This window comes from Thermobia domestica, chromosome 4, assembly GCF_964235325.1.
Source record: "Thermobia domestica chromosome 4, izTheDome1.hap1.1, whole genome shotgun sequence".
In the NCBI taxonomy this organism is placed as follows: domain Eukaryota; kingdom Metazoa; phylum Arthropoda; class Insecta; order Zygentoma; family Lepismatidae; genus Thermobia; species Thermobia domestica.
The window spans coordinates 175,580,894-175,594,722 of record NC_137457.1 but is presented as its reverse complement, the minus strand read 5'-3'; the positions used below and the strand labels follow the sequence as shown (position 1 = coordinate 175,594,722).

The following is a 13,829-nucleotide window of genomic DNA, read 5'->3' as shown; positions in this document are numbered from 1 at the left end:
TGTGAAAGTGTGATCTGAATTCCATCATTTTCTTCCTTCTGTTGGAGATATATCATGACTGCACCATTAGAAGTTTGCACCAAAGAGGAGCTACGAGCAGTGATCTGATTCCTTAGGTCTCAGGGTGTCAAATGGTCAGGCATTCATCGCAGACTATTTTTCCGGTATGGGAGATGTGCACTATCACGTAAATCTGGGTTTTTGTGGCTCGAGAAGTTTAAAAGTGGTCGAAAAATTGTAACGCGAGAATGGGTAGCAGCACGGCCATCAACCGAAACTACAGATGGCAACATTAAGCAAGCTTGAGAGATGGTTCTGGCGAATAGGAGAATAACTATCCATGAGGTAGTATCTCATCAGTCATGGCTCTGCCCATGATGTCATCCACGACGAGCTCGGTTCTCGTAAAGTCTGTGCATGTTGGGTACCAAGAAAGCTTACAGCAGAACACAGGCTTACTCGTGTTAAAGTCTGTCAGCGCTTCCTCACTCGCTTTAAAAATGAAGTTGGATTTTTAAGCAGAATAGTCACCGGCGATGAAACACGGGTAGTAGAAACACACTGGATCTCCGACGCAGAAAAAATCAAGACTGAGCTATCCGCAGAAAAGGTTATTTCTGTTAACTATGTTTTGGGACTCACAGGGACTCATAATGGCAGAGTTCATGGAAAAGGAAAAGACTGTTAACAGTGCGAGTTATAGTAAAATGTTTGAGAAAAACATGAAGCTTGCAATTCGGAACAAATACCGAGGTTCGTTGTCGAAGAGAGTTTTGTTATTGTATGACAATGCACGGCTACAACGTCTCATAACAGTATTGAAACCATCAAGAAGATGAAATGTGAGTTACGGGAACACCCTCCATACATCCCAGACCTAACTCCATCGGACTTTCACTTTTTGGGCCACGTAATTATGCTTTGCGTGGTAGCCGATCTACCTAAGATTTAGATATACAAAATGCGGTGTCAAAATGCCTTCACGACCAACAGAAAACCTTTTGTTTAGAAGGAATACGTAAGCTCGTTGAAGCGTTGAGCCAAGTGCATTGATAAGGTGAAGATTACGTATAAAAATGATGTGTATAGAATAACTCTAGCTTCAAGTAAATAAACTGTAGAATGAGAAGTGTAGGTAATTTTTGAGTTTCCCAAGTATATGGCAAATTTAAAGAGCTTTTGTTTTATTTAATACACTTGGTAATATGTTTAAAATAAAATTACGCAATTCTGAAACATAAATATTTAACCAATCAGAATATAAGGCTACCTATGTATATCCTACATTCAAGTAGGAATTAGTATTTGAATTATAATACTATGGTATGTGTATAGTGATGAATAGCAGTGACATTTATTGATGGCATATAAAGCATTTCGTGCAACAATTCGACATTTTTATACATAGCAATGTTTCTTAATATGAGCAATCAAAGGAATTGCATATAGGAATAAAGAAAAAATGCTATCGCACAAGTATAATTTCTTTATATAAGTAAATATTATAATTGAATAACTCTTTAAAGGTCCACAAATGAAATAGTATAATGATAAATATAAATGAACATTACCAAATGACAAGTAGATTAAATTATAGAATTAAACCAAATAACCTCAGGAAAATAACATGCCATGATGTTGTTAACCATGAACTATTGTGGCATGCTGTTAGGTATGTTGGATTATTAACACTTTTCTCTTTGCATGTGCCCTATGTGAAGATCTTTCAGAGAGATACCCGTATTTATGGGTAAGCAATACACGTCACTATTTCATTTTAAAAAAAACAAACGTGAGTTCTTATAATATAATTATATAGGTACGAAATATTTGCTGAAAGTAAAAAACTGCAAGCAACAATTTCTTAACATTAAAAGTGCAGCAAATTATGAAGAAAATATCTGTTTTATAGCTTCGGCTCAACAAGCAGGCAATGAGTAAAGATGTGGATGAATCAAGCATTTCAAATTTGTGAGTGGTAAATTTATGCTAGACATTAATTTAATAATTGCTTCAGACATGTTCATTTAAATTTTATTATTACACATGTTTGTACTTAGTAACTAACACATGTAAATTCATTATTTGTGTTTGTGATATTTTAGCATTAAATGAAAACAGCAAATCATTTCGTTTTAAATAATCTGGTTTGGTAGTACACTAAATAAAATAAAATAGAATAATGGAATAAATAGTTTTAGTTTTAGTAGAATAAAAATTAAAACCTAATTGCCTAGAACATTTGTGATACAACTACAAAACACATCTCAGTCTCTCATTAACTTCTACATTGATATACATTTTTTGGAACTATTCATCTAATAGTAATATATAACGAGGTGCATACCTATTTAAAGATGTATCACTGTTAATAAATAATAAAAGCTAGCATCCATAGCTTAAAACCGACATGAATCTGATTAGAGTGGAAGGGTAATTTAAGACAAAAAATTATAGTTCTTTAAGGGTAAAGATAAAAATACGAAGCTGAACGTTTTACTGTAGAATTATAAGTAAATCCCTAAAGAAATCCCCATCCCTGAACATGAATTGATTGAATGAATGAATTGAATGAATTGATTGAATGAACATAAGTGTCTTACTATTTCAAAGTACACCGAAATGCATCAGAAATTCCATACGCGTATTCAAAAGGCAGGATGTGTTACATAGTAATCTAAAATAATTATTTAACTATTTGCATTCCAATGAAGAAAAGAATTATTTTATGCTATTTTAAAAACAAAACACCTGCTATAAATGTGAGGGCACAATCATAATTAAAACGAACTGTATTTGTCACATTACTTATTACACATTTATATAACAAAGAAAAAACAAGGAGCCCAAGAAATTTTACAAAACCAAAGTTTTGTCAATCTTAAATTTAGGGAAATCTGATTCGATATATAAACTCATTACTCAAAATCATTGCGCACTAGTTTGAATACTTAAAACTTTATATTCCAGAAATTCTAGATCTATAACTTAATTGAGTCTGCGCCACCGATTTCATACTTTCTAGGAAAAATTAGAAATACATTAGGAATTTTTTTCCAAATCACACACAAACAAATCCAAATATTGCTGGTTTAATTCCTGTTAACTTGGTGGTCCAAGTGATATATAAATTATGTCACATTCCTTTTCAATTCACATATCAAAGAGGTTTTCTTAAAATAGTTGCAGATGTCCTGTTCATATTTAAATGGGATTCCCACACACAGAACAAAAAGTTCTGCGTTGCATTAATCCTATGGAATTATCAATATAATAAGCGCTTTGTAGAAATGTATATCAACATATTCACAGATTCTTCAGGAAGTATTGAAATTCAGAAGGGGAAGATGCGGATAAGCATATTTTTTTTTATCGGATAGGGCACAACGTAAATTATTTTTCCTACAGATAAAGGCGTTGTACTATTAAACGTAGAGGGAACTTTGTTCATCATTGATGTACCACACCTACTCAAATGACTCAAAAAATATTGCGAAACTTTGAGAAATAGGCAGTAAATGTTACAATAAATGAGCTCGATAGGAATACATCGGGAAATACGTACGCTCTACGTATCTCGTTGTATTTTAACACTTAGATTAAGATAAAAATATTGCTTAAATGAGAGTACTGCTTATTAGAACGGGAAGAACCTGCGCGTGAAACAAGTTAAATAAGCGTATTAGAACACAAATGTTATAGTTAAATTAATTTAGAAACTTTGTAAAATCGCTTAGTGAAACAATCTGGGATAACAAAAGCCTCATATCTTTGCGTGGATCATTATTCAATACCGTGGTCTCCTTTGGCAACGAGAAATACAGCAAACTGTATCGAAATGTCAGTATAATGGAAGTCGTTTTCATTGTTTGTGTTACGGAAAGTGTGATTGTTATGTATTATACATTAAAGTCCTGATAATTTTCTAATAATTATTCAATTTTGTATTAACGCTAATATAGATTTTAATATCAATTTTAAAATTATGATACTTTGACTGAATATAGAAACAGTAACTGGTTCTCAAATCAGGATACCATTTTTAAATTATGTCTTCACTTGTATAGTAAACGTCTACATATCTACTAATCTTTATTAGCATCTTATTTCTTGTCTTTAAATATTTGAGCTTTTCTTTTTATCTGAGGCAACAATATTTGCTTTCCGATGTCACAAACGTGCTTTTCCATGTTTCATTGTTAGAAGATATATTGCATACGTTTTTGTCCATTTGTATCTTCTACTTCATAGTAGAGTGTTCCAGGTTATACAAGGTTCTACAATTTATAATATTGCCTTACCATCTGAGATTTTAATGAAATTTTGTTCATAAATACCATTTACATAGAGTAATAAACATACCAAATTTCAATTCTACATATTAGCCGATATTGAAGATATTGCTATACGAAATTTGTCATTCAACAGCATTTTTCATGGTCTTTAATGTGGTATACAAAATCGTATGCATAGTACAAAATTGTTATTCAAAGTCAAATCAATATTTTACTTCATTTTTTTCAAATAGTGCATGTTTTAAAATTCTGAATGTAATTTCATGAATAGATTGTATTGTGGAAAGCACCTGCAAAGTGTTAATTTGGAATGATAATGAGGCCGTTGTCAAAACGAAACTCAAACCTAACACTAGATATTTCATTAATACCCTGTACCTAAAATACAATAGAGTTTTCATTAATATCCTGTACCTATAGAAAAATACAAGTATGCAATATTTCTTGTTTTCTTGTTTTCCTGTGGGAAAAATATAAACAATAGAATAATAGGCATAGTTGAATCGATACTTGGCCTAACCTTGTGATGAATTTTCCACTTTTCTCAGCTATCGCTTCATACGGAGGACTAGATTTTTCAGTGTCCCACGATATGCCGTGTCACGCGTATTGTATAGCTATGGAAAATAGAATAACCCGAGACCTAGTTCTTTTTATGACCCATGTTGTGGTGATTATTGCTCTCATTGTGACCTCTTTTTGGTGGTGTATTCGTTCTCTCATGCGATTCCTTAAATAACATACTAGAGATTACACAAGCGAGGCTAAAAGGAGAGCAGGGACTACCGAGTATGAATTCGTTCTCTTTTCGCAACGCTTTTTATGTAACATAGCAAAGTGTATTTTCCATCCACATTTAAACATAACAGAGACCACACAGCAAAATCTTTCGTAAACCTCATGTACAATAGAAAAGCTGACAAAAGTGTATGGCTCCTCTTTTACTCTTATGAAACATAGCGAAAATAGCAAATAATAGAGCTTACGCAATGCAGTCTACAAGTATTGTGTTAACGGACAATAAATAAAACTATGGTCACATAGCAGAAAATAATAGAGTTGCACTTGTTCTCTTCCAACGGACCTGCACCTTTTTACAGTCCCTAATTAGAATAGAAGAGATTATAAAAGACTATGGTCATTTTCTCAACCCCTACTACTAAAAGCTCAAACAACTGTTTGAAAACTGTATTTCAAATAGCAGCGGGGAATATACTAACTCCATAGTGTACCTTACACATGAAAGGCTATGACTACATTTCCGCAACTTCTACATAAAACAACAAAATTACATAGAATCTAGGCCAAGGTATAGCAGTAGAATAAGAATATATATTTAAATCCCTATTAATATAGCAGAAATTACACAGCAACCTAATAAAATACTATGATCATTTTACAACACATATTTAATATAGTAGAAATGATGTATTTACCACACGCTTTTTTCTCTAATCCTCATATAATATACAAAAGTAAGATTATGACCAGTTCAATTTTATAAATTGTTTTAACCCCAGTCTAACATAGTAGATGAGTACCTTCCGCAAACACTATGCAACACAGCAGAGTTGATAAAAGAGTATGATTTATTTTTCAACCTCTAAGTAAGAAATTCTATCACCATCTTTCTAAACCCTATGTAACAGTAAAAAGTACACAGTATAGAGCTTACACAAGAAAGTCTATGCCCTATGTGAAATTTTGGTTCTCTTTTATGATGTAAGAGATTACCACTTTTTTCTGTTCCTAGTGAACAAAGACTGATTACACATAGTAATTTTACGATGTAGAAAATTATTTGTATCTTTAAAAGAATGTGAAAGAAAAATAGTCAAAATTTGCAACAATGCTTTTTTCGTTATTCTATAATTGTAATTTGTTGAGATATTCAATCTTTGTTTCTACTCAGTCAAAAAAACTAGAAAACAATATATTGTTCTTATAGATGCACTGAAAATAAACAAATACGGTAAAATTGAAGAAAATCATGGAATTGTAGCTTTTTCAAAATTACAAGAGAGTACTGTTAGAGTTCTTCTTTTTTTGTAGTGAGAGGTTAATCAATAAAACGAATTTGTCGTTCTTATATGATGGCGAAATAAACAAACTACATTTTGCAGGTAAAGGAAGCATTGCACTAACTTTTCTGACTTCATGCGGTGTCTTCGGATAGACACTTATGACTTTTCTTGCCTTGCTGCAAGCAAATTAGTATCCTATACCTCTGACATGAAGATCTCACTTTCCGCTTAGGACACAGTGGACAGAAAGCGATGTTTCCCTCTTAAGGGGGATTGTGGGAAGCTCACTTTCAATCTGTAGTATGTTCTTGATTGAAAAAACTCAGCTCTGGTGGCAAATGTCCAATCAACTATCTAAATTCCATGAAAGGAATAAATTAAAAAGTTCTTTTGCCATCGTTTTCATGGAATCAAATCATGTTTGATTGCGGACTTAGCGTAGACTTCATGCAAAATACATGCGTTTTCACCACACCCAACATCCGCCAGTATAAAGAAAATTATCAATGACTATTGTCTTGTTCGACGACTTGACGTGTAATTTGTACATTTGTGGTCTCCACCTTTAGACATGTTATAAGATATGATTATTTCACGTGTTCTATACTCTGGGTGATTACCTGATGATTGGTGCGAGAAACGATACACGGTAAGACACAAAATTGCTAATGATAATTTTCATATAACTTGCTGACAGCTAAACAATAAAATACTCACATAACTACTATAGTACGTGCGTAAGACCGCTCGACCCTCCAGTGTCGCGCATATGTGATTAACTATAAGACAAACTTCACAATATGTAACTATCTCCTAGACAGAAAGGTAGACGAAAAGATCCACTTGTGTTGGTGGGGTTGTGGAAATTATAATGATACGAAAAGTCGAAGAGGTCTGAGGGATATTCCATTGTACTTACGGGTTAACCGTGTTAACTCGTGAACGGAATAATGTATTGAATAGTACTTCCATATTTAGCAATATCGCATTGAGTACTACGTATTATAGAAACAATTACCTCGAGGTCAAAGGTCAAATAATTAACCATGGGTAAATCTCAAAACGATACAATATATTGGAACTCTGTTTGCAGTTTTTGGTATAAGGACAGCAAATAGTTTATGTAAAGGAAGCGGTGACCTGAAGTTAGCCCTTAGAGGAGAATAACCCTTTTATCTAATACTATTTAAAAATCGCAGGAAAGGTGAACATGATTATAGAGTGAGGTCATATGAAGGGCGTTAGTCTATTTTAAGACCTCTTTTCTATTATAGTAGGAGACACACAAGTAAAACTATAAGCCTTCTAGCGATCCCGATCTAACATTCCAAAAGTTATCAAACGAATTACACAAAATATTTTCCATAAAGCCATTTTGATTACAGTTTATATGGGCAAGAGTTTGAAATTCGAATAATTACTCATCTATACCTCGTAAACGGAACACGAGTTCGAAGGTCAGATATTTGCCTAGGTATAGCTTGTAAACGGTATCTCGAGGTCAAAGCTCAAATATTTAACTATGTATAACTTATAAACGGTACAATATAAATACGTTATGTTTTTATGCTTGGCACGAGGACAGTGAAAGCGTTGACGTTCTATATTTAATGTAACCCGAATAGGAAGTCATTTTATTAAAGCCAATGAACCATTTTTAGTGTGACTACAAAATTTATATAGCAACCAATGCGACTTATGTTCCCTTCCATCCAATAATTTGAAGTTGCTTTAATATGGTTCCCTGTAGTTATAATGTATTTTTTAAAATTAATTTTACATAATTTAGAGCTTCGCCTATTTTATAAATTTTTGTACCAACCAGATAAAATGTAGAAAATTCCAATCAATTTAAAACCTTAACTCGCTTTTAATTTTTTATTAGCTTCTCAACATTTCTACTCAAAGATATGCTCTTTATAAACAAAGAGCGGCATTTTAAAAATTAGGCCACTTAGTTACTTGAATTTTAATCAGCTCTCAATTCTGTACTTTCGGCACAATCAAGAACATTGGGTGTATTATTTAGTTGTAGTGCGACATTTTTTATCTGAGTATTATACTATTTTATATTATTTAAATGAGTGAGGAAAGACCATTTTAACTAACTCAGAATGTTGAACCATTTTCTGCTATTCAAATAAATGAAGTAATAAATATTCGTTGGCTATTTTTTTTATACCAACCAGAAAAAATATTATTTGAAAATCAAAGAAAGTTTATTTTAGCTAGCTCAGAATTTTATAACATATCGTATTATTAAAATAAACGAAGGAATAAATTTTGTACCAACGGATAAGAAATTCTGTCATCTAAATAAAAGAAAATGGCCATTTAGTTATGGTGCGGTATTTTCAAATTTTAATTTTAGCTACCTTGTAATTTATTACCTTTTTGGGGTATCAAGTAAACAAAGGAATAAATTTTGGTGGCTGGTTTAGTTATGGTGTTACATTTTTATATTTAAATGTTGTACTATGTTTATACATTTTGAAAATCTTTGAAATGAAATCTTTAAGTTTTACGTCCCACGGTTGTGCCGGTCAGGCTAAAGGAGACGGCTATGATGAGAGGTGAGTGAAATGGTGGAATGAAGAAAGTGGGAGGAAACGGGAGAGCCCCGAGAAAACCCACGAGCACGGTGCTTTTCCACCACAAGGTTCACTTGGCGGGGGCTGGGATCGAACCCGGGACCCCAAGCACCAGAGGTAAACGCTCTACCACTGAGCCACCGCGCCACTCTTATACATTTTGAATCACTAAGAAAAATTGTGCCAATTCAAAAAACTAGAAAGGGCTATTTAATTTTGATGCTACATTTTTAAATTAATATTTACATAAGTTAAAAAATACACTATTTTTAAATTTAAATTTTGCGTTATTTTCTACATTTTTACCATATAAATAAGTAATGTGAAATTCAGTTTAATGATCATGTTTTTCATAAGTAGAATATTTGCCTTGTATAACGAACAAATTATTTGCTGAGGAAAACATTATATTCACATACAAAACTACATATATGTTACTATTTCGCCAACTAGCACTTTGGCTTCATCAGGCACTATGAGATACAAGAGAAATGTACATTTTTATATACAAACAAGAGCTGAGATATCTCGCTTGTGACTGGCTCCTGGTAGCAGTAAACTGCCTTCAGGTATTCAGCTTTGAGTAACTATACACCGAGGCTTTGATACACAAAACTAATGATTTTAGCCCAACTTATATAAGATAGCAATTAATTAATATAAATAATTAAAAAATTATATAAATAAATAAACACACACAAACAAACACACACACACACATATATATATATATATATATATATATATATATATATATATATATATATATATATTTATACCCATGTATATGAATATAGAATTACAAATGTACATATATACATACACATACATATAGCTCAGTAATATTTGGTAATATATACCTAAACGCATGTAAAACAATCAGTATAATAACAACCGTAATAAATATGTGTATTCAAAGCTTAGTCTTTAAGATTTTGTAACAACCTGTTCCACTGTTGGTCGATGATTAGACCTGAATTTCAGTTAATTGTTTTATTACGCCTCCATTTCAATAAGCAGTGAATTCTTCCATTTCCTGACTATGCTTCTATCTTGTTGGCCTAGAATTTTTTACATCATTCCAATTCACTCCATTTTTCGTGTCCCTTACGTGTTTGTAGACCGCATTTTTATCCCTCTCTAGGCTAACGTCAACCTTCTGTTGTGTTATACGTTCTCTTAGTCTCTTTCTAGTTTCACCAATATGACACATGTCACACTCAGTGCACTGAAGTTGATAGATCACTTCTATTTTCTCCTAATGCCCCTTATTCTTATTCTCTTCTTTTCCTTCTTTTTTCTATTAGTTACTTCAGTAGCCTCTTAATTCCTTTTCTATATGTTGAGATGCTTCCCATTTTCTTAAGCTTTTCTTTATTTATTTACGTAACTTCTCTCAAACTTTCAATGCCCACCACATTTTTTTCTGTATTCCTCCTTCATTTACTCTTCTTCTCGGCTTTTTTCTCCTTCGCTTTTATTCTCTAATTTCTTTCTCTACCTTAACCTCTTTCTATTGTATCCATTTTTCTTTAGCTGCTTATGGAATGACTGTATACTCTGTTCTGCCTTATCTCTTTCACTGTTTATTTGCATAATTTTATTCTCTATGTTAACGATAAATTTCCTCCTGTTCGAGTACTCTACATGACTTCTGGCGTGGCAATAATTTCCCGACGTTCAGCTCTCTTGATACCATTCTGTATGTATCAATTCCTGTTTCCTCCTTATTCTCATATTCAGGAAAATTATAGCCCCTTCCTTTACTACCTCTAGCTTCAATTGGATTCCTATCTCTGTATCTTCAATTTCTTTTACAAACTTTTCCAATTGTTTTATAGTTCCTTTCCCCAAGGAATCGTGAACATATCTAGCAAAAACACAAATTTGTCATTTCCTTTCATCCTTACTTTCTTCCCCAGTCGCTCAGAATAATTTCTGCTAGCACAGTTCTCAACCTGTTCCCTATGCTTAGTCCCTCTATGATCTTTACTAACTTACCACCTATAATAGAGTTCTCTTTTCATATATAGTCTTGAGAGCCTCCTTCAGACCTTCTCCCCTCCAACCGTTGATCTTCCTATCCTTAATGAATTCACTAATGACTTTAACAATGTTCTTTCTTCTTAGACTTGGACACCTAGCCTTCACGTCAACACTCACCATGATTGTTTTTCCTTTGCGCTGTCTTACTTCCTCCAACCTACTCTTTAACTCCGCCAAGTTTTTCACACTGCAACTGTCTTGCTGCCTACTCAATATTTCTTCAATCTTCTTTAACTGCTGTTCCAATGGTTAAAATATATTTCCTCGGCAATCTAATACTGCTCTCAGTTTTACGTCCTCTCTATTAACATTTTGTTTTACATTCATTTTTGTATTTATTAGTCAATATTATTGAGGTATACGTATGTGTACATATATAGATTTATCTATATGTGTATCTATATGTGTATATGTGTAGATATATATGGGTGTGTAAGTTTATATATTTATATAAATATTTAAATACTTATATTCATTAATTGTTGGTTTTTTTTAGTTTGGGCTAAAATCATCAGTTTTGTGTGTGAACACCTCGGTATAGAATTATTCAAATTAGAATACTTGAAGGGCATTGGCTGCTGCTGTCTCAGCTCTTCTTATATATATAACATTACATTTCTCCTATATCTCATAGTGTGTGATGAAACCAAACTGTTAGTTGGCGAAATTGTAACATATATATATATATATATATATATATATATATATATATATATATATATATATATATATATATAAATGTGAATGTTTTGCTCAGCAAATAGTTCGTTTATGTTTAGTTTAACGAGTTTAAATTTTTCTACCTTTTATGGCACCAATACATTTTGTACTATTTCAGTAATCAAATTAGGATGGGATATTCAATTGCGGTGTTACATTATGAAATTTGAATTTTGTATTACTCTGTAACACTAAGAAGATATTTGTATAATTTTTGACATTAATACGTAATAAAAATATTCTATTTAAATAAACAACGCATACCTGTAATATTCCCTTTGTGCCAAAAACTTCGGCTATACAAAAAGTTTGTCAGTAACAAAAGTGCATTAAAAATCGAAAGAAGACCATTTTCAAGATTTAACTGCTTCTCCGGCCACCCACATTTATTCTTTCGATTACTTGAATAGATCAAGACATATAAAATTGTTCTTCTTCGCTTATTTTAAATAATACAAACTTTTCTGGATGGTACAAAATTAAAATGGCCACCAAGAGGTAGTCCTTCGTTTACTTGAATAGTAAGACAATTTACGACAATAGTTTTAGTTAGTTACAATCAGTGGCGCATTTACAATTTTGTTTCTGGGGGCTTTGCTAACTTTAGGAGGGGGGGCTTTGCCTGAAAATATGAAAATTATGCAAGATATTTTATATACTTTACTATAGTAAGTAAGATTTCAGGGGAACTTAAACCCGGAGGCCCCTCCCTAAATACGCCACTCGTTACAATAGTCCTTGGTAACAATTCACTTATTTAAATAACATAAAAAATTACAAAATTCAGATTTAGGAAAGTTGCAGCACAACGAAATAGGTCACCTGATTTCTATGGTGGTATAGAATACAGCAAAATTTTGGGCTAATTAAAAGCGTCGCAATGCAGGTAATTAAAGCGGCTTAATTATTAAAATAGCTCTTCCTTGTTTATTCAACTGTATATAATTGGAAGTACAAAAAGGTGCAAAACTAATAAAATATTCCAAGCGAGTTAAAATTTGAAATTGATTGAAATTTGGTGAATTTTCTAGTTGGTACAAAAATTTAGAAAATAGAACAAACCTTTAACTACTATGTCAATTCTAAATAGTGAAAAATGTTTCACTGTAACTACGTGGACCCATATTAAAGAAACATACAATCTAAAGAAACATACGTCGCATTGGTTGGTATATATATTTTGTAGTCACAAGAAAAATGGTTTATATAATTTCATAAAATGACTTACTATACTGGTTACATTTAATATAGTCAATTTTCACTGTCGTCGTATCAAATATAAAAATATAATTTAATTGTGTTGTACCGCTTGCGAGTTATACATATTTAAATATCAGGCCTTTACATTGGGTGTACCGTTTACAAATTATATATGCTAAAATATTCGGCCTTCTACCTCTGACATATATAATGTTTATGCAAAAGAGGCTCTATACAATATATTTTGTACAAATTAAAAAGGGAGAATAGTAGAAGTATATGCATCTGTACCCCACTTTCGATTACTGTGTCGCCTCCTTCAATTACTTTCTGTACTTACACTGTACGTACTCTATGTCGTTGTACTGTCGTTGAAATAATAAATATTTTCGTTATTCTAAGTACTTTCGTTGAAGTAATAAATGTTTTAATTGAAGTACAAATGTTTAATCGTAATTCAACTTGAATCCCCTCTTTTTACCGGTACTTTAGGAACAACTACTGACATGTAATTACTTTTGGTATGATAATGCTGTACCGGACCGTACACTAATTTCTTCAGTGTTGCTCTCTGCATACGTAACATTAAACGTGATTAGTTTTCGTACTAACAGCTTATTTACTGTATCGCCTTTTGTATGTATGTAACGTTATATATATTTATATATATAAATACATATATATATACTCTCATTACTCGTATTTAGCATACCCTTCCATGTATGTAACTTCATTGTCAGACTGTAATTGAAAGCTATAATTACCCGTAATGTGCGGTTCAGGGTTACTTATCCTTTGTATGCATTCTTTTAGGACAGCTGGAAGTATATATTTTTTTTTTGAGGATGATTGATTTCCAAGGTCAAAATTCATTGGTTTAACCGTTTCGTGCCCTTATATTCATATACGGAATTGATTTGTATGTAAGAAATATTAATTAATAACCTTTTGTA

General features: G+C 32.2%; 1 protein-coding gene across 1 annotated transcript in view; it reads right to left on the bottom strand.

The window, feature by feature from the left end:
• The window catches only part of LOC145683403 (hemolymph lipopolysaccharide-binding protein-like), a 350,131-nt gene that overhangs the window by 83,399 nt on the left and 252,903 nt on the right, over positions 1–13,829 (bottom strand). The gene's annotated exons all lie outside the window — the stretch shown is intronic.